Raw genomic sequence first — 22,764 nt, forward strand, 5'->3', positions numbered from 1 at the left:
GTTTGTGAGATTTGGATTTGTTGGACATATTTCTTTGTACCTTCTCCTTCTCCCCTTTTCTTCCTCCTGCTATCATCTCCTTTATTTCCATCATCCTTCTTCTTCTCATCCTTCTTCTTCTCATCCTTCTTCTTACTGCTAGTTGCCTTGGTAGATTTACTTAGATTTGAGCTAGAAGGTTTTTTCTCATCATTCTTTTGCTCATCATCATCCAAATTATCATCTTTGGTATCTAATTGTGTATTTGGCAACATGGTTTCAGCATTCTGTAGGTATCTTCCCAATATCCTTATTGTTAGTGTGTGTGCCCTAGAGACAACACTGTTATATTTATGTTATGAGACATTTGGATTATTAATTAAGATTCTATGGATTATTCTTTAGTAATTTGTTATATCTTTATTTTCTGTGATAAAATGTTAGATTAATAAATGTCCGTGAAATATGATATGTAAATATATATATCTCTAAGTACGTGACTTAAAAATGAGATTATGAGAATAGTATTGATATTCCTAAAGGTCCCTAGTCAAGTATTATTGTTGAGGGACGATAATAAATACATTGAGACTAGTGTATTTGTTGACTGATGATCACATCTCATTGATCATAGGTATTTTGATATTAAAGTCAAAACAAAGGCACATGTATTAGATACATGGGGCTGGATTGATCCGTTGTGAGATACTACATGTTTATAGTGTCATAAGTTAATCTCACAGTGTTAATGATGTATTGGTCCTTAGACCTAAAATCATTACATTTCTATATGAAAATAAATATACTTCGATACTATTGAAAGTTATCCTTGACCGGGTAATAATAAAAGTAGACATTGGGTATACTATAAATCGTATGATAAATATGAATGTTCTAGATGGGATTTAGCCCTCCTATATTAAAGGAGTGATATTATTCGCCTCTTGATTGAGTAAGACTATAAAATGCAGGGTCGTGCTTAAATACTGATTTGTTTAATAGTTTACTCATTGATCAAGGAAAGAAGGATTAAACGTTAATAGAGGATGACACAATGCATGCCTCGAGTTTGATCTATAATATAAGGCTAAAGGGATTATATTACATTGTACATTATTCACGAAAGGTTTAATTGAATCACCAATTATTATTATTACTTGGGGAGCAATGATGTATTATTAGATGCCACTCATTTTTTAGAATTTTATTATTAGAAAATAAAATTATTGCCAACGCAATAATAACCTAAAGGGTCACACACAAAGAACGTTTAAAACACAGTATTATTTAAATTATTAATTTTAAATATTTTATTATTATTAATTCAAATTTAATTAGTAAATTAATTAAGTGAGATTTGATTAATTGTATATATATTATAATTCGAATTTAATAATAATATAAATCCAAATCAGAATGGGTCCTTTTAGAAGCCCATTAAGATTAGGGTTAGGCCCTAATCCTCTCTCCCCTATATATACATTAAGATATATAATATTAGGGTTAAGAAGTTAATCACATTTTTAGAGAAAAACCCTAGTAGCTCTACATCTTAGAGAGGCAAAAGAGAGAGAGAGAGAGAGAGAAAGAGGCAACCAAATCGGCTAGTACCGGCTCCGGTGATCATTGGACGATCGGACGTTCGTGTCGATACCATTGGAGAGCAGATCTTCGAAAGGAGGGCTGTTGTGTTGGTTCATCAAGATCAGAATGCCCATGACAGTCAGAAGGAAATCTTTATTAAGATAAACATCTATTCTCCATAATTATCCAATAATTATACATAGATCATACGATAGGGATTCAAAGTTTTTTTGTTTTTTCGTTGCATTTTATGCTTGAATCCATAACACTTATCACCTCCTCATCTTTATTTGTCTTCTTCTTCTTTGTCTACAGATCAGTTTCCAATGTCATAATTAGTCTTAGATTACCTCTAACACAGTTTTTTGGGATTGTGAAGTATTTGAACTTTCTGGTTTATGGACAAATGTAGGCCACCCTTTGCTTGGATGAAGATAGGCTTCAAGAAAAGAAACTCTCTGGGCTTTTTTAAGTTCATTGAGCAATTGGGTGTCCTCTGTAATAACTGGATTAACTCTGTCAATTATGACATCCAACTCAGTTGCTCTCATGGATTGGAGATTTGAAAGAGATACATGTCCAAACCACAATCATTGACATTGACCACTATTCTTTTCTCCAAGAAGTTTCCAACCTTTACAATTACCACTCTCAGAAAGTTCATGTTGTTGACCAAAGCTCTCTTGTAAGTGATGTAGTTGTTGTGAATAAAGACTTTTAGGATGATTAGTAGCTCATTGAACTCCTTGTCTTGACAGGGTCCTTCTGCAGCTTTTTGGAGTTTGTCTTTACTAACATCTTGAGAGATTTTGACTTGAGTAGAGCTTTGGCCAGAGTGTAACGTAGATTTTCCAGCTTCTTTTGATTACAATCCAGCTTCTTTAGATTGTTGAATTCTAGCTTCTATCTCCCATTTAGTCTTGGTAGTAGGAAGGAGTAGAGGAGTTTGAATTTCTGGCCTAACAGCTTCAGGCAATGCAGGTAAAGATATCTTCAAGGCACCCATAATAGCTCCCAAAGAGATAAAACTCTGCATTTGGAGATGTTTGTGGGAGTCTACTAGGGACCTTATATCATTTTGCTGACTCTGCACTAAAGTAGTGAGAGTAGTAACCTGAGCTATAAGAGAATCATTAAAGGCTTAAAGATTGGAGACATGTTGTTGTAGAGACTGGATTTGTAGATTTGTTGAGGTGGAGATTGGTTGTTGTGAGTTTGATGAGGAGCGCTAAAAGTGGCTTGAACAGATTGCTTGATTCCCTCCATCAATAATATTGAGGGTTCATATCTAGCTCGATGGAGTTGGTCCAACTTGACTCTTGTGTCATTGTTACTTGTGATTTGATTTTGGACAACTTCATGAAGAGCAGAAATGATTGCTTTAAATTTTTAATGCTTTGCTCCATACTGGTCACATCAAACCTGGCCATTTGATCAGCAAATTTGTTGAATTTATTTATGATCTATATCTGAGATGGCACAAGTTTTTATATGACATCAAGATAGCCTGATAATCCTGATTGGACATGTCAGTTGTGAGTAACTGTTGGGTATATTTGCAAGGCCTGATAATTGGTCTACAAGTAGATCATTCATTATAATTGGCTGAGATTGAGCATCCCGCAGCCATTATGAGATGAGGTGAAAAGGTTGTTGAGAGGGGTTAGAGGTAGATGGGATATTTGTTTGGTTAGAGGTGGAGGGTTATGAGGTGGTAGGTAACCCTGTGATGGGAATCACGATTGCACTCACAGTAGAAACTGTGGTTGTGACAGTGTGTTGTTCACCGGTAATGGGACCCTCCATTTGTATTGAAGGGATTTGACCAGGTTATTGTCATGTACCATGTCCTCAAACCCTTGTTCTTCTTGCAAAGAACTAACACTTGAATGTGCTTAACTTGTCTCCCTAATAGTTAGATCATTGGCAATTGGACTCCTTACTTCAATTGACAAAGCAATTTCAACTAGGTTTTTGAGGGGATTTATCCCTACATGAGGAACCTCCAATTGAATTGGAGAGGATTTAGATAGCTCCCCATCAGTATTACTACCCTCAAACCTTTCAATCTGTGAAGATTTATTTGCACATGAAGGTGCATTTGGTACTACCACAGGGTCTTTAGTAAAAACTGATGAAACCCCTGTGTTTATGTTGGTACCATCAAGCTCTACCCCAGCTTGTAGCCTCTCACCAACTAGATGCAGTTCCTGGGTGGTGAGCACAGTCTCTTGAACTGTGTCACTTGATTTGGACAACACTTGAGAAGTGGATTCAAGTGTTTCATTACAGGTAGAAGAAATTTGAGAGATGAGATTAGTGATTTGAGAATTGAGTGTTGGCAGCTTTCCCTTTAATAGATGAGGGAGCTTTAAATGATGTGCTCTCAGTGTGTGTGCCAACCAAACTTCTTCTTTCACCAATTTGAGAGTGCTCAAGTTGGGGTGCAGACTCTTTATAGGATGTACTAGGGAGAGTGCTTTGTTTAATAGAGACACCCTATTGAGAGGATGCCTCTAGAGTCTCTTTAATCCCCTTTTTTACAACTGCATCCTTTTGGGAAGATGCAGAGGTGGATTCATGGGTAGTCAACTCATTTTTCTTAGTCTTATTTGGCTTCTTGACCAGGTTATACTCTATTTAGATTTGATCCTCACCATTCTCATTGATGATTGTTAATGGTGCCTGCTTTCTCTTCACTTTACTCACTCCAGCCTGTTGGGAGGATGGAGTGGTTGGTTTCCTAGCTTCTAGGGGTAATGAAGAAGGGGTCTCAGTTTGGGAAGGCCCCTGTTGGTATTTCCGTGTTTGTAATTTCACAGGTACATGAGCCATTACTGAACTAGGTATAACACTTGACCTCATATCAGGCATAGGGTATAGATAGGTCCTGAATTTCTCCAGCATAAATGGAGTGATTCTAAGACCTACCTGTACCTTGTTCTTTGTAATTAGTGAACCAAATAAGATTTTGGACACTTGCTTACAATTGCCTATTTTACTTCTATTAATACCCCTAAGTAAATGTATATCTGCAACTTTATTATTTAAAGTAGACATAATAAACCTAAGAAAGAAAATTTCATTACCTCTTGTGGCCAAAGGCATTGTGAGCCTTGTGTTGAGTTCCTCCAGAATTAAGAGCACCATATTAATGTGTCTGTTGTGAGCCATAGAGAACACCAGTTTTTGGACCCCACTGAATATATATTCGTATCCAGTCTTCCTGCAAGTGAAGTCCCTCACAATTGAGTCAAACAGGAATGACTATTCCTGTTAGGGAAAAACACGCGCTAAAATTATACGCAATTATACGCGTTCGCAAGTAGTATAAGATATAAATCAAATTCGTTCCCACAGAAACTCTTTTTAGTTAACTTAAGATTATGCACTTATGCAACAATGGTATAGCTATCGCTCAATGCTAAGACAATAACAAGTTGAGATGTTATAACTAAGATTAAACTAACATGCAAATAACTAAGAGATTAAAAGGTTGAATTACTTATGTGAGACAAACATGGGATTCTAAATTCATTAAATACTCCATTCAAAGTCATTGTTCTTAAGCTTAGCATGGAATGGTGATGACAACTAATCAGAAAACACGAAACTAGTAAACGCCAACTATCGTTCTACGAATACCCTACTACCAGACATCCACAAAAGAGATAGAAGCTGAATAGACACCAATTATGTTGAGACCCTATATGTCTGTAGAATTTGACAACATAAAGTTTTAATGAACAAGTAATTTATCTTCATTACATAGGGAAAGTAAGATGGTTAAAATTACATGCGAATCATGTATAATAAATAGATGAACCTATGTTAGCATGGCAAGTTCTAAACCTCTATATTCACTTTCGCTTCAATAGAGGTTAACACGCTGACTTATATGTTAGCTACGTATATAAGACAAATAAGCACGACCAATACTAGGATATCAATCAATCACCACACACTAAGATATTGAAATAAATTAACTATAGAAATCCATAAGTAAATCCGTTAGAACCACGCGATAATGATTAGTTCATAACTGAACTCATCGTCACCATGGATTCCAATGAAAGCATGATAATAAACAATATAAGAGTACTAGGGTTCAAAGACAAATCGAAAACAAGCATATAAATATCAATTATACTAAAGAAAATAAAAGTCTTTTTCTCCCTTATTGCTCTTCTTTGGCTCCTTATTGTTAAAAATGTCTTTTTATTGATATATATAGGGTCTGGGATGACCAGGACTCTCAAAATCTTCAGTTTTGACTAAAATTGGGATTGTGGTGCAGAAACAGGAACAATAATTTCTGGAGCGCGGGCGCGCTGGTTCTGGCGTGGCCGCGCTGGCCTTCTTGAAATTTTCTGACAATTCTTCTTTTGGCCGTATCTTGAGTTCTGCTCGTCAGAATTAGGTGATTTAACTGCCCACATAAAGCTAACGAGATTCTATACAACTTGAGAATGGCCTAGGCTTCCAATTCTGATCTCTTTTCAGCATATGTTTTTAAAAAGCTCCTTTCTTCATTTAACTAATGCTTGACATGCAATAACACAAAAACATATCAAAAATACCAACAACTTGAGTCCAAAACACCAACTTAAGCTTGTAATGAAGCGTTCCAAGTAGATATAAAATCCATTTATCACACCCCTCAAACTTGAATTGATGCTTGTTCTCATGCATAAACAGACTCAAAAACTATAAAACAAACCTAATGCATGAATGCAACTACGTAAATGCAACTAAATGATAATACAATCGATCCCCTCAGAATAACCATAATTAAATGAATAAGCAATCGCCTCTAAGAATGTAATAACTCAAAACAGAGTTCGAATAAATCTCACTAATCAACTCACAAACCAGAACGTGTATGTGTGGAATGCTTAACAGAAATACTCTCAATACTAGATCAATAATCATAACTTATTTATCATCAAAACAGTCATTAGTTTATAAACAGAATAGACGTTAAACGCATAATGACTCTCAATACCTTCTTCCTACTAGAGTTACACTAGGATTCATGCTATTATTGAAAATATAACAAAGATTCTTGTTTGATCGTGCAATGAATGAGGTCCCAAAAGACTTAGGCAATAATACCTATGTAGCGAGCGTTAGGTTAGTGGATCCCAGACTATAAAAGCCTTAGGTCACTAGGCACAAAGTCCCCTAGAACTTAATAACTCGAGTATTAAAGAGCTCACTCTTGATCAATCATTCATAAACACATACTTTTTCTTTTCTTTTCTTTCATTTTTTTTCTTTTTTTTTCAACGATTTCTGAATGAGTGCACTTCGCTCCATCTCATTAAACCTTAGACTACTCATAAAAATATGAGCCGGCTTCTAGCCATTTGACGCCTAACCTTATTCACAACTAGCAATGAAATCCAAGTTTTTCTCTAGTTTTAAAAATTCAGTGCTCTTTTGTCATTAAGAGAATACCAAAAATTTTAAATATTACCAAGTGATTAAATCTCAAAAAATAAACAAATATGATCATGATCTAGCTCAGAAGCAATCCTATAAGACTTGTGAAAATTTTTTCTAGGCATGCAAATCAATTCTCAAGACTTAAACAACCCTATATTTGTCATCACCACACTCAAATCAACATCAACTTATCAATCATAAATAGCTCAACCTAAGGGATCATATTATATGCATTCACATACAACTATATGAACTCACATAAAAAATAATAAATATGTCCTATATGAACAATCATGCAAAAATACGAATGAAATACAACTAAACATGCAATATGAATCTATATAAATTATATGGACATACACACACTAATCCTTACATTATCACCCCAAAACTTAAAATTTTCGTTGTCCTCGTTAAAGGTAATAATAAGGATTTCAGACATACCTAGTCATCAGAAAGATCACCATCTTCGGGTGGAGGATCAGGTGGCCAATCAACCTCAACATTACTGTCTCGGGAAACAGTACCGAGAGCGTGTGTCAAATCTGTAGTAAAATGACGGTGAATGTCGTGCATGGCCTCCATACACCTAGTCAATCGCTAGTATTGCTAATCACCAACACCAGTCCTATCAACTGCCTGCTACACATGAGAAGAACCCTCTATAGGCACGGGAGGATCCTTCCGGCCACTCTCTACATCATCAAAAATATATCCCAACCCCTTATCATGGGGTGCACCTAAGAATGCATAACTCAAGTGATCTGGAAGCGGTTTAAGCCCAAGTGTGGGAGCTTCTTCAATAGACGGCTCGAGACGCTCCTGAGAAATTTTTAGCTCTTCTAACCTAAGAGAATCGAATGGCATATCCAACTTCCTCTTCCACGGAGGTGCATTCAAAACCTGCAGTTGCTCTGCTCCTTCTTCATCTTCAAGAACTGATTCCCTTATTAAGGCTCTCTCTAAGGTATCTGCCTTTGGCAATTGCTCAAGCTCCGAATTTACGACAGAGTCGACCCACTCTACTTTAAAGCACTGCTCTTTATCTATGGATAACTTTATTGCCTTGAACATATTAAAAGTGACCTTCTGATCTTGAACCTTTATCGTAAGCTCTCCTTTTTGCACATCAATCATAGTTCGGCCTGTAGCCAAGAATGGTCTTCCTAAGATAATGAGAATCTTCATATCTTTCTCGAAATCCAGAATTACAAAATCAGCAGGGTAAGATGAGTTTGTCCACCTTGACCAAGACATCCTCCACTATACCTCGTTGATAAGTGATGGAACGGTCAGCTAGTTGCAATGACATGTATGTCGGTTTCAGCTCAAGAAAAGCAAGTTTCTTGAAGACAGATAAGGGCATCATATTGATGATAGCTCCCAAATCACATAAATACTTGTCGAACGACAAGTTTCCAATAGTCCAAGCAATTATGAAGCTTCCAGGATCCTTAAGCTTCAGAGGCAATTTCTGTTGCATAACTGCAATGCATTCCTCCGTAAGAAAAACGGTCTCTAAGTCATCGAGCTTCACTTTCAGAGAGAGAATACCTTTAATAAACTTCGTATATCTAGGCATCTGTTCAAGAGCTTCAGCGAAAGGTAGGTTGATGTGAAGTTTCTTGAACGCCTCCAGAAACTTAGCAAATTGCTTATCCAACTTCTGCTTCTGCAGCCTCTTAGGAAAAGGAGGTGGATGATAGACCTATTTTTCTCATGTATTAACCACGGGAGGAGTGTTGACAATAGCTTTCTTCCTTGGTTCCACCTCAGCATCCTTCAGCACCTCTTCTTCAGCTACAATCTCATTTTCTGGAATTGGCAAGGGTGCAGATGCACCTGCATTCTGGACAGAGTTTTCATACTCTTCGTCTTGCTGAATTTGGGGGCTTGTGACCTTTCTGAATCTCAAGGTAATGGCGTTCACTTGTTCGTTTACTTCCCTCTTGCCTGGATCGGCTTTTGTATCACTAGAAAGTGTTTATGGTAGTCGATTCAATAAGGCGTTAGTAATTTGCCCTATCTGGTTCTCCAAAGACTTCATAGAAATAACCTGGATTTGGCATATAAGAGCCTGGTTTTTGCACATTAGCCTCAACTCCTCTAATTTAGATTTTTTATTTGAAGATTGACCTGCACCATGAGTTTGTTGTTGAAGTTGGAGTTGTTATCTTGGTGCCAATTGATGCTAAAAACCGGGAGGATTGAATTTCTTGTTTCCAAACTGCTGGAATGTCTATTGCATCGCATTATTATTGTTGCTCCAGTTGAAGTTAGGATAATTCCAGTTGTCAGGATGATAAGTGTTCGGAACTGGTTGCTGCGATCTCTGAAAGTTTCTCACAAACTGAGCTGATTCACTACATATAGCGCACTGTTCCTTCGCATGTGAACCTGTACAAAGCTCACAAACATTGGTTATCTGATTAACATTATAGTTACCCAGAGAATCGATCTTCATAGACAACGGATACTGATATTCATTAGCAGCCATCAGTTCAATTAGATCGTAAGCTTCCCCATAGCTCTTTGCCCACAATCCTCCACTGATGCTGCATCAAGTATGGGTCTTGACTGTGCTCCCAAACCGTTATAGAAGCAATTGATGATCATCCAATCAGGCATTCTATGATGAGGACACTTCCTAAGCATCTCCTTGTAGCGCTCCCAAGCTTCACATAGATTTTCTCCTGATTGTTGCGCAAATTAAGTAAAAGCATTCCTCATTGCAGCTGTCTTCGCCATACGGAAGAATTTAGTGAGAAATTTTTTAGCAAGATCTTCCCAAGTCTTAATCGAACCAGCTGGTAGAGAGTGTAACCAGCTCTTAGCCTTGTCCCTCAGAGAGAATGGGAACAGTCTCAGTTTCACCGTATCCTCAGACACACCATTGAACCTGCAGGTATCGCAGATCTCTATAAAATCCCTAATGTGCGTATTGGGATCTTCCGTTGGGGAACCCCCAAACTGGACTGAATTATGTACCCATTGAATCATGCCAGGCTTGATTTTAAGGGTATTAGCTGCAATCGTTGTCTTGATAATGTTAGATTGAATATCATTGATCTTGGGTTGAGAAAAATCCATTAACGCTTTCATTGGTGCTGATGGATCTCCCATTGTAATGAGTACCTAAAACACAAACAAGTAAACCGTAAAAGAAAAAGAATCTGAGTCAGTGAACTTTAACGACCACTGATGTCAAGCACATAAACTAAAAATTAACACTGAGTCCCCGGCAGCGGCGACAAAAACTTGTTAGGGCGGAAACACGTGCTAAAATAACACGCAAGTATACGCGTTCGCAAGTAGTACAAGATATAAATCAGATTCGTTCCCACAACGACTCTTTTTAGTTAACTTAAGATTATGAACTTATGCAATAATGGTATGGATATCACTCAATGCTAAGACAATAACAAATTGAGATGTTATAACTAAGATTAAACTAACATGCAAATAACTAAGAGATTAAAAGGTTGAATTACTTATATGAGATAAACGTGGGATTCTAACTTTATTAAATACTTCATTCAAAGTCATTGTTCTTAACCTTAGCATACAATGGTGATGACAACTAATCAGATAATATGAAACTAGTAACGCCAACTGTCGTTGTATGAATACCCTACTACCAGATATCCATAAAAGAGATAGAAGCTGAATAGACACCAATTATGTTGAGACCCTATATGTCTATAGAATTTGACAACATAAAGGTTTAATGAACAAGTTATTTATCATGATTACATAGGACGAGCAAGATGGTTAAAATTACCTACGAATCATGCATAGTAAATACATGAACCTATGCTAGCATAGCAAGTTCTAAACCTCTATATTCAGTTTCACTTCAATAGAGATTAACACGCTATCTTATATATTAACTATGCACATAAGACGAATAAGCACAACCAATACTAGGATATCAATCAATCACCACACACTAAGATATTAAAATAAATTAACTACAAAAATCCATAAGTAAATCCATTAGAACCCCACTGTCACACCCCCAACTTAAACAGCAAAGTAAATGTAACTATTACACCATTTAAAAATAAATAAACATAACCAAATCCAAGATCTTACAGTTTAGGGTTTCGAACAGCCCAACACTACCATCTATTACAACTGATTTTAAATATCGAGTCCTCACACAAAACTACTATCTCTTATTCTACCTGAACTTGAACATAAGCATCAGCATCACAGGTCTTACGGGCGGTCTGCTTGAATCTAACCATAGCTGCTAGCTATAATATCAGGGTAAAGCAAGGAGTGAGCCAAATGCTCAACAAGTTCTAATTAATACGATACAAAACATAAGTCGAGATATATATTAAAGAATGTCAATGAGAGGACATAACCAATGATATCGAGAGATAAAACTTTTGGGTGGTGGCATCATTTTGTTTGTATCAAAACAACTTCAAAATCATACTTTTAATCAAAATCATTTTATGACGCTACGGATTACAACCAGTGATCAGCCGCGAAGTAATCCCGAACCTCGCTGGGTTCTACAACATTAATGGGAATCCCTAGGCAACTTTTAAGCCTAATATAAGTGTGGAAAGGACTCGCGTCTCAGTCCAGATCCACTATTCAAGAAAACGTTTATCCCCCTTTGGGATTGAAAACCCACGTTTTATTTATTTTAAAAATTGATGCTGAAATTTAACAAAATCTCTTTTAACAGAAACATTTTATCAAGGAATTATAGATCTACTCGAAACACGGGAAATATGGTACTAAATTTTAGGGCCATGATCCACAAAACTATAATCTATTAGGGTAACTGAATGGTTTTCATATATCAAAGTTTGGACAAGGGAATTTAGCGAGGCTATTGGATATTATGAAGGGTAATGCCAAACTGGGCTTAAAGCAATGGTTTCTCATCAAGGTTCAAGTGCCGGATCATCAAGAAGGTAAGCTTCATGAATACTAAGGGTGTTAAGGTATGAAGAAATGATCTTTAGCTCAGGATTTATCAGAATTATCAAGCTTTAAGATAAGAAAGAGGGGTAATCAATGAGGAATCACTTTGATAAATATCTGGCTTTCCGGGTTCAATGTAAGGTTCTATAGGGGTTCAAGTATCAGGATGAGATATCAATACTTAGGAATCATTAGCATGTTAATCAAGAGAATCAACCAAGAGTTGTAACTACTCTTTCTTTATTCATGGCATTCAAATTACTTTAAATTACTATCATGATAAGACTTCTGAACTACTTGCAATACGTACTCAAGGGTTCATGGCATTTCAAGGATAAACATAAGATACGCTTGACTTAAATATATATATCAAAATGACTCAGGATAGTTGCATCGATATAAATGAACTATTTATAGTGAATACGAAAGACAGGTTGGATCACTTGCCTTGAGAAAGGCTGGTCTGGTCTGACTGGTAGGAGCAACTAGAAGCTTCACTCGACCTTTATGGCAAGTTTTCCCTCGTCTCGAGATCCTACATAAATAATAATAATCCTCATTATAATATATCCTCACCAACTTAACCTATTTACAACCCGAATTTAAACACGGATGGCACTTAGGCCTATATGCACTTAATTTATATTCACCTTTAAATTATAATTGCACACAGATAGCCACATAATCACATATCATATATTAATACCAAATGACACCATATACACCATAATGCAACACTTGGCTTGGATGATCTCGACTCACAACTTAAGTCACTTGGTCGCTAAACTAGACAAAGTCTTCTAATTTTTGGCTTCCTAACTCGATGTGCCTTTACAAAACTATCCAAGACCTATTGACCCTCACTTGGGCCTTTTTCTCTACTGACCTTATACTATCTTACAACTATGGTGGTCAACCTAAATCTCACTCCTAAGTGTTCTAAAACTATGTGATAAGTGTAAGTGCTCACTGGTGCAAATTTCAGAATGATATCTATGGTTTCTTGAGTGTATTAGACACTCTTAAACTACAAGTTTTCCTTCAAAACTTTTACAAAAGACTCTCCTGACCTAAGAGCATCTCCCAAACTTAATGTGGCTCAAGGGCCTGGCTTGGGCCTTCTTGGGCCTAAGCTCAAAGTCCATGGTTCCCCTGTTTTTCTGGGCAGAAAACGCCCTGACTTGAATTAACTTGTGACACATGGTTCTAACTCATATCCTATGATCTATGGTTGGAAAAACTTCTCTGACACTCCCTCTAACTAAGGCCCAACAGTGCCTAATGAGGGCCTACCCATGACATGGTCAAATCTCCCTATTTCTAAGTTGCAACAAAACTGTCCCCTGCTGGACAGATTTTGTTATTCTACTTGTGCACCTAACCAAATGACATGCAAACCTCCAACCAATACCTAAAACCTTTTATATACTCCCAATACTAACTTCTGGTGGCTTGGGCCTCAAAGTGCACATCAATGACATGGTCAAAACTCACTCTAAACCTCAGGATACTAAACTAATTTTCTGCAGAAACTATGACTCTCCTTTCAATAAGGTTTTTACTTGACAAACTCAACCACCAACAACCCAATACCCAAACCAAGACTTAGACATGGTGATCTACTGAACTAACTCCCTTATACTCAAAATAATCTTGGTGGAGATCATCCTTACCTAAGGTGCAATCATGGCAAAACAAAAGAAACCACATTTTACAACTCACAAATCATCAAGTTTTTGAAACAACAAGTTATGCATTTTTATAAAAGATATACACGAATTATTACCATGCATCAAGAAGAATTAATCAATATTAACTCCTTATTCCTACTGAAATTAAAGCTTACTAATAAAATCCTTCCTAGTGATCAAAATCTTCCAACATTTCAAGAGAAATCCACATGCATGCATAACTTCGAGTTTTGCAAACCAAAACAACATATTTTCTAAATATATTCTATCATAAAATTGACATGCAAGCCTAGCATAAGCTATACCTAGATGATCACTTAGCATGCAAAGAGTTTTATCAAATTTTCACTACAAGTTTCATGCCATTATCACATAAACATACAAAAATTGAACAAAGCAAAAAGAATGATCTCTAGGACAATTCATTCGGCTCCCTTAAGGTCATGGCCGAATGAAATAGAAGGGAATGGTCATTTAACATCAAGAGTTTCTTTCTCAAGACTTGGCACTTCACCATTCCTTGTAGTCCTCTCAAAAACAACCTTAAATCCACAAAAATTAAGGTTGTACTTTGAGTTTCAACTAAAACCTTAACATGCAACTTTAAAACTTAAACTTTTTACTCAAAACTCCTTGGAATATATGTGATCATGGTATGGGAAGTAACATTTACTTGTGTAGAAGGTGTAAACTTGGTGGAGGAATGAAGAAAATGGGGAGGGGGTTGGTTTCGGCTGAAAAACCGAGAGAAGGAGGGGGAGGGCCGAGAGTGAGGGAGTGAGGAGGGTGGGAGGAGAAAGTGTGATGGTGAGTGGAGTGGATGATCATATCAATTGCTTGCTTTATGGTTTTTGATTTGGCAAATGTGAGTGGGAATGAGAATTGACAAGACTATCCCTCCGCTTATACTTGGTTCATTTTGCATGCAAGGGTAAAGAAGGAATTTGGCTAGAAAAATAAGAGTTAGTGGGGTTGGAATTGTCTCTTAGCCCTTTGAATTGAATAGAGAAGGATTTGCATGCAAGGACAACCATGTAATTTGCTAATTATGACAACTAACATTTATAAAGATTTATTTTTATAAAATAAAATATAAGTTCAAAAATTATAAAATTTATACCATAAAATAACTTGGATTTTTAGAAATTTTATAAAACCACTTTTGAATTTTGTAAACAAAATAACTTTTAAAAAGATATTTATTCAAGGTTTAAAATATTCCTTATAAATCAAAAATAAAAGAAATAAATAAACTTTTGCTTTGAAAAAAATCATATTCCACATAACGAAAATTTAAGACGCAGAAATTCTCATTCACATAAACATATAATAGTTGAATATATTGGCATTCGGCTTTAAAATTACACAAAATTTACAATTAATATTACACGAAAATGCCGGTTGTAACATCCTCTCCCCCTTAAGGGATTCTGTCCCCAGAATCTAAGAGAGCAGATGACGATACCGGGAACGCATATCGGACTCTAACTCCCAAGTTGATTCTTCGACCTTAGGGTTCCTCCAAAGTACTTTTACTAACTTTACTGACTTATTTTTAAGACTCTTCTCTTGCCAGTCGAGTATTTTGACCGGTTGCTCCACAAATGACAAGTCTGCCTGAATTTCTACTGGTTCATATTCTATCACATGGCTAGCGTCAGGATTGTACTTCTTAAGCAACGACACATGGAACACATTATGCACATGCTGATACTGAGGTGGTAAGGCCAACTCGTAGGCCACCTTCCCCACTTGACTCAAAATTTCAAAAGGACCTATATATCTATGTGCTAACTTCCCTTTCTTGCCAAATCTAGACAACCTTTTTCTAGGTGACACCTTCAATAAAATAGCTTCGCCAATTTGGAATCGAACATCCTTACGCACTGGATCCGCATACTTCCTTTGTCTATCTTGAGCAACAAGCAACCTTTTCTGAATTAACTTGACTGTGCCATGCAACTGTTGTACCAATTCCGAGCCGAGAATTCTTCCTTCTCCAACTTCATCCCAACTTGTTGGTGATCTACATTTTCGCCCGTACAAAGCTTCGTATGGTGGCAAGCCAATACTGGAATGATAGCTATTGTTGTAAGAGAATTCAATCAACGGCAAGTGGTCGTCCCAAGTTCCTGCAAAATTGATTGTACAACTGTGCAACATGTCTTCGATTGTTTGAATTGTCCTTTCGCTCTGACCATCAGTCTGCGGGTGGTACGCCGTGCTTATATTCAACTTTGTGCCAAGACATTCTTGAAATTACTTCCAGAATCTCGAGTTAAATCGGGGATCTCTGTCTGAAACTATTGATACGGGTACTCCATGCCTTAGTACGATTTCGCGCACATACAGATGAACCAATTTGTCTAATGACGACTTCTCGTTAATTGGAAGGAAATGCGCTGACTTCGTAAGATGATCAACTATAACCCATATAGCGTCATGACCGGATTTCATTCGCGGTAGTCCTACTATAAAGTCCATAGCGATATTTTCCCATTTCCATTCTGGAATCTTTAGGGGCTGAATTAATCCGCTTGGTCGTTGATGTTCTGCCTTCACTTTCTGACAAGTATAACACTTTGCAACCCATTCCGCTACGTCTCACTTCATATTTAGCCACCAAAAGTTTTTCTTTAAGTCCCGATACATCTTGGTACTCCCAGGGTGGATTCAAAATTTCGAATTGTGGGCTTCGTGTAGGATCTCATTCTTTAATTCAGGTACATGAGGAATCCAAATTCTGGAAGAAAACCTTAGTATCCCTTGCTCATCCCTTTGAGTATTAATCTCCTCTCCAAATAACTGATTCTTCTCTTTCTCCATTACTTCTTCTTGAAACTTCTTTATCTTTTCCACTAGTGTTGGCTGAAAGGTCATTGCACGACAAACTTCCTCAACTTTTCCGCAATCACAAAGTTCCAGTTCAAATCTCTTGACTTTTTCAGATAATTCCTTTGATGTTGTCATCATATTCAGTCTCTCCTTCCTACTTAGAGCATCGGCCACAACATTCGCGTTTCCAGGATGGTAATTTATCGAGCAGTCATAGTCCTTGATCAATTCCAGCCATCCCCACTGCCTCATATTGAGCTCCTTCTGAGTGAAAATGTACTATAAACTCTTATGATCTGTGTAGATTTCACACTTTTCTCCGTAGAGGTAATGTCTCCAAATCTTAAGTGCGAACACTATGGCGGCTAGTTCCAAGTCATGCGTCGGGTACTTCAACTCATGCGGTTTCAACTTTCTTGATGCATACGCAATCACCTTACTATGTTGCATTAACACACAGCCCAATCCCTTATGTGAAGCGTCGCTGAATATCACAAAGTTTCCTTGGTCATCTGGAAGCACTAACACCGGAGCCGTTACCAATCTCTGCTTCAACTCTCGGGAATTGAATAAGCTCACCATCAAGAACAAGTATCCTTTACCGAGAACCGACGATTTGTTCGATCAGCTAAAAGGAGCCGCATGGTTTTCGAAAATAGATTTGCGGTCAGGCTATCATCAATTGAAGATTAAAGCTGAAGATATTCCCAAGACTGCGTTTCGCACGAGATATGGGCATTACAAGTTTCTGGTAATGGCATTCGGTTTGACTAACGCGCCAGCAGCATTCATGGATCTGATGAATAGAAATTCAAGAAATACTTGGGCAAATTTGTGATCGTATTTACTGATGACATCTTGATTTACTCAAGGATAGAAGAAGAGCATGTTGAGCACTTGAAGATAGCTTTGGAAATTCTGAGGAAAAAGCAACTGTACGCGAAATTCTCAAAATGTGAATTCTGGTTAAAGGAAGTACAATTTCTAGGACACATCATCAGTAGAGAAGGCATCCAAGTCGATCCAGCAAAAATTAAAGCTGTTTTAAGTTGGGAACGACCAAAGACACCGACAGAAGTTCGAAGTTTCTTGGGGTTGGCAGGATATTATGTCACACCCCCAACCTTAAATAGCAAAATAAATATAGCTATTACATCATTTTAATGAAGAATACACAACCAAATCCAAGATCTTACAGTTTAGGGTTTAGGAACAGCCCAACACTACCAACTATGACATCTGATTACAAATACCGAGTCCTCACACAACTATTATTACTTATTCTACCTGCGCTCGAACATAAGCATCAGCATCACAGGTCTTACGGGCAGTCTGCTTGAATCTAACCATAGCTGCTAGCTGTAATATCAGGGTAAAGCAAGAAGTGAGCCAAATGCTCAACAAGTGCTAACAGTACGACACAAAACATAAATTGAGATATACTTTTAAGAATGACAATGGAAAGTCATAACCAAAGGTAACGAGAGATAAAACTATGTGAGATGGCATCATTTTGCTTGCATCAAAACAATTTTAAAATCATGTCTTAATCAAAATCATTTTATGACGCTACGGATTACAGCCGGTGATCAGCCGCGAAGTAATCCCGAACCTCGCTGGGTTCTAAAACATTAATGGGAATCCCTAGGCAACTTTTAAGCCTAATATAAGTGTGGAAAGGACTCGCGTCTCAGTCCAGATCCACCATTCAAAGAAAACATTTATCCCCCTTTGGGACTGAGAAATCCACATTTTAATCATTTTAAAAAACTGATGCCCGATTATGACAAAATCTCTTTTGACTGTAAACATTTTTATCAAGGGATTATAGATCAACTCGAAACACGGAAACAAGGTACTGAATATCAGAGCCATGATTCACAAAACTATTCTCTATTCAAGTAATTAATGGTTTTCATATATCAATGATTGGACAAGAGGATTTAGTGAGGCTAATTGGATAATATGAAGGGTAATGCCAATTTGGGCTCAAAAGCAATGGTTTCTCATCAAGGTTCAAGTGCTGGATCATCAAGAAGGTAAGCTTCATGAATACTAAGGGTGTTAAGGTATGAAGAATGATCTTTAAACTCAGGACATATCAGAATTGTCAGCTTTAGGATAAGAAAGAAGGGTATCAATCAATGAGGGTTCATGTTGATAAGTTTCTGACTTGCAGGGTTCAAAGTAAGGTTCTATAGGGATTCAAGTATCAGGATGAGATATCAATACATAGGAAACATCAACATGTTAATCAAGAGGATCAATCAAGTAATATATCAACTCTTCATTTTATCATGGCATTAAACTATCATGAAAGACTTTTGAACTACTTGCAATACGTACTCGAAGGGTTCATGGCATCTCTATGTAACTCAAAGATAAACAAAAGATACGCTTGATTTAAATATATCAATATGACTTCAGGATAATTGCATCAGATATATATGAACTATTGTATAGTAAATACGAAGGTCAAGTGGAATCACTTGCCTTGAGATAGGCTGGTCTGGTCTGACTGGTAGGAGCAACAACTGGAGCTTCACTCGACTTTTATGGCAAGTTTTCCCTCGTCTCGAGATCCTACATAAATAATAATAATCCTCATTATAATATATTCTCACCAACTTAACCTATTTACAACTCGAAATTAAACACGGATGGCACTTAGGCCTATATGCACTTAATTTATATTCTCCTTTAAATTATAATTGCACACACATAGCCACATATTCACATATCATATATAACACCAAATAACACCATATATACCATAATGCAACACTAGGCTTGGATGATCTCGACTCACAACTTAAGTCACTTGGTCGCTAAACTAGACAAGGTCTTCTAATTTTGGCTTCCTAACTCGATGTGCCTTTCCTAAATTATCCAAAACCTATTGACCCTCACTTGTGCCTTTTGCTCTACTGACCTTATACTATCTTACAACTATGGTGGTCGACCTAATACTCACTTCTAAGTGTTCTAAAACGATGTGATAAGTGATAGTGCTCACTGGTGCAAATTTCAGAATGACAACTATGGTTTCTTGAGTACATTAGACACTCTTAAACTACAAGTTTTCCTTCAAAACTTTTACACAAGACTCTCCTGACCTAAGGGCATCTCACAAGCTTGATGTGGCTCAAGGGCTGGCTTGGGCCTTCTTGGGGCCTAAGCTAAAAGTCCAAGGTTCCCCCTTTTTCTGGGCAGAAAATGCCCTGACTTGAATTAACTTGTGACACATGGTTCTAGCTCATATCCTATGAACTATGGTTGGAAAAACTTCTCTGACATACCCTCTAACTAAGGCCCAATTGGGCCTAATGAGGTCCTACCCATGACATGGTCAAATCTCCCTATTTCTAAGTTGCAACAAAACTGTCCCCTGCTGGACAGATTTTGTGATTCTACTTGTGCACCTAACCAAATGACATGCAAACCTCCAACCAACTCCTAAAACCTATTATATACTCCCAATACTAACTTCTGGTAGCTTGGGCCTCAAAGTGCACACCAATGACATGGTCAAAACTCACTCTAAACCTCAGGGTGCTATACTGATTTTTTCTGCAGAAACTATAACTCTCATTTTCCAAGGTTTTGACTTGACAAACTCAACTAACAACAACTCATACTTAAACCAAGACTTATACATGGTAATCTACTGAACTAACTCCCTTATTCTCAAAATAAACTTGGGTGAGATCATCCATGCCCAAAAACAATAACATGCAACTAAATATATAACATGTAACTCATGGAAAGCACATAACAAGATTTCGGCTAGGCATAAAGTTGTTAATGCTTGCAAAATCGACTTGCACCTAATATTCATCCTTAATAATCATGAAATATAACTTCTTTTAAGTATTAATAAGAAATTTATCATGAAAACAATCTATTTTAAGCACACATATTTCGAATTTATAGATTTTTAAACATAACTACATGATTTCGAAAAGAGTAGCATGCCAAAACATGGTTGATCATCATTTTAATGTCTTAAAACTAACATGCATGGCTAAACATAAATATATAATGAAATTTCAGTAGCATGCAAAGGATTTTAAAGCATGATATCTCCATAAAACACTTAGTTAGCACATATACATAATATATCTCATAGAGAGCTCTTGAATTCACAAGAATCAAGAGTTTCTCTTTGGAGATCACATAAGAACTACACATGCATCCATGGAACTTCAACGTTCCAAGTCACAAAACACTTGGAAAGTATATAAGATGAATGTAGGTAAAAGATTTACACTTGGGAAGATGAAGAATGAATTGAAAATGGAAGGGGGTGGGGAATTGGCCTTCGGCCGAGAGCAATGTGGGAGGGGGGAGGAGAGAAAATTTGTGGGGTGTTGGAGTGTGGAATGAGAATGACTTCTCCCACTTGATTTCTTGTTTTATGCTATTTAGTTTACAAATGATGAGTGGAAGTGAGAACTTACAAAAATGTCCCTTGGTTAAAGTTAGGCCATTTTGCATGCAAGGCTAAGGTAGTAATTTGGTAATAATCAAATGAGTTAGTGGGGTTGGAAAAGTCTTGTTTGCCCTTTGAGAGAATAGAAGGGTGATTTGCATGCATGGTCTCTTATGTAATTTGATAAATATGACAACTAAAATTTATAATGATTATTTTTATAAAATAAAATACAAGTTCAAAAATTATAAAATTTATATCATAAAATAACTTGGATTTTTAGAGACTTTATAAAATCATTTTCAAATTTGTGAACAAAATACCTTTTAAAAGAAAATTTTTCCAAAGCTTAGAATATTCCTTATAAATCAAAAATAAAGAAATTAAATAAACTCTTGCTTTGAAAAATCATATACTACACAAAGCAAATTTATAATGCAGAAACTTTCACTCACACTAGCGTACAATCATTGAATATATTTTCATTTGACTTTAATATTATACCAATCCACAAATAATATTACATAAAATGCCGGTCGTAACATCCTCTCCCCCTTAAGGGATTCTGTCCCCAGAATCTAAGAGAAAAGATGAGGATGCCGGGAACGCATATCAGACTCTAACTCCCAAGTCGACTCTTCGACCTTAGGGTTTCCTCCAAAGTACTTTTACTAACTTTACTGACTTATTTCTAAGACTCTTTACTTGCCAGTCGAGTATTTTAACCGGTTGCTCCACAAATGACAGGTCTGCCTGAATTTCTACAGGTTCATATTCTATCACATGGCTAGCGTCAGGATTGTACTTCTTAAGCAACGACACATGGAACACATTATGCACATGCCGATACTGAGGTGGTAAGGCCCAACTCGTAGGCCACCTTTCCCACTTGACTCAAATCTCAAAAGGACCTATGTACCTAGGTGCTAACTTCCCTTTCTTGCCAAATCTTATCAACCCTTTTCTAGGTGACACTTTCAGCAACACAGCTTCGCCAATTTGGAATTGAACGTCCTTACGCAGCTGGATCCGCATACTTCCTCTGTCTATCTTGAGCAGCAAGCAACCTTTTCTGAATTAACTTGACCGAGTCATGCAACTGTTGTACCAAATCCGAGCCGAGAATTCTTCCTTCTCCTACTTCATCCCAACTTGTTGGTGATCTACATTTTCGCCCGTACAAAGCTTCGTATGGTGGCATGCCGATACTGGAATGATAGCTGTTGTTGTAAGAGAATTCAATCAACGGCAAATGGTCGTCCCAACTTCCTGCAAAATCGATTGCACAACTGCGCAACATATCTTCAATTGTTTGAATTGTCCTTTCACTCTGGCCATCAGTCTGCGGGTGGTACGCCGTGCTCATATTCAACTTTGTGCCAAGACATTCCTGAAATTGCTTCCAGAATCTCGAGTTAAATCGGGGATCTCTGTCTGAAACTATTGATACGGGTACTCCATGCCTTAGTACGATTTCGCGCACATACAAATGAACCAACTTGTCCAATGACGACTTCTCGTTTATTGGAAGGAAATGCGCCGACTTCGTAAGACGATCAACTATAACCCATATTGCGTCATGTCCGGATTTCGTTCGCGGTAGTCCTACTATAAAGTCCATAGCGATATTTTCCCATTTCCATTCTGGAATCTTCAGGGGCTGAATTAATCCGCTTGGTCGTTGATGTTCTGCCTTTACTTTCTGACAAGTATAGCACTTCGCAACCCATTCGGCCACGTCTCGCTTCATATTTGGCCACCAAAAGTTCTTCTTTAAGTCTCGATACATCTTGGTGCTTCCCGGGTGGATTGAAAATTTCGAATTGTGGGCTTCATGGAGGATCTCAT

General features: G+C 37.2%; 1 non-coding gene across 1 annotated transcript; it reads left to right on the plus strand.

Annotated features, from left to right (window-relative positions):
* The first annotated feature begins 9,637 nt into the window (after positions 1-9,637).
* Positions 9,638-9,744, plus strand: LOC141663419 (small nucleolar RNA R71). The gene has a single exon (XR_012551491.1). It is a non-coding gene; the product is annotated as a small nucleolar RNA R71 (small nucleolar RNA).
* Positions 9,745-22,764: the final 13,020 nt, after the last annotated feature.

This window comes from Apium graveolens, chromosome 5 (genome assembly GCF_009905375.1).
Source record: "Apium graveolens cultivar Ventura chromosome 5, ASM990537v1, whole genome shotgun sequence".
In the NCBI taxonomy this organism is placed as follows: Eukaryota; Viridiplantae; Streptophyta; class Magnoliopsida; order Apiales; family Apiaceae; genus Apium; species Apium graveolens.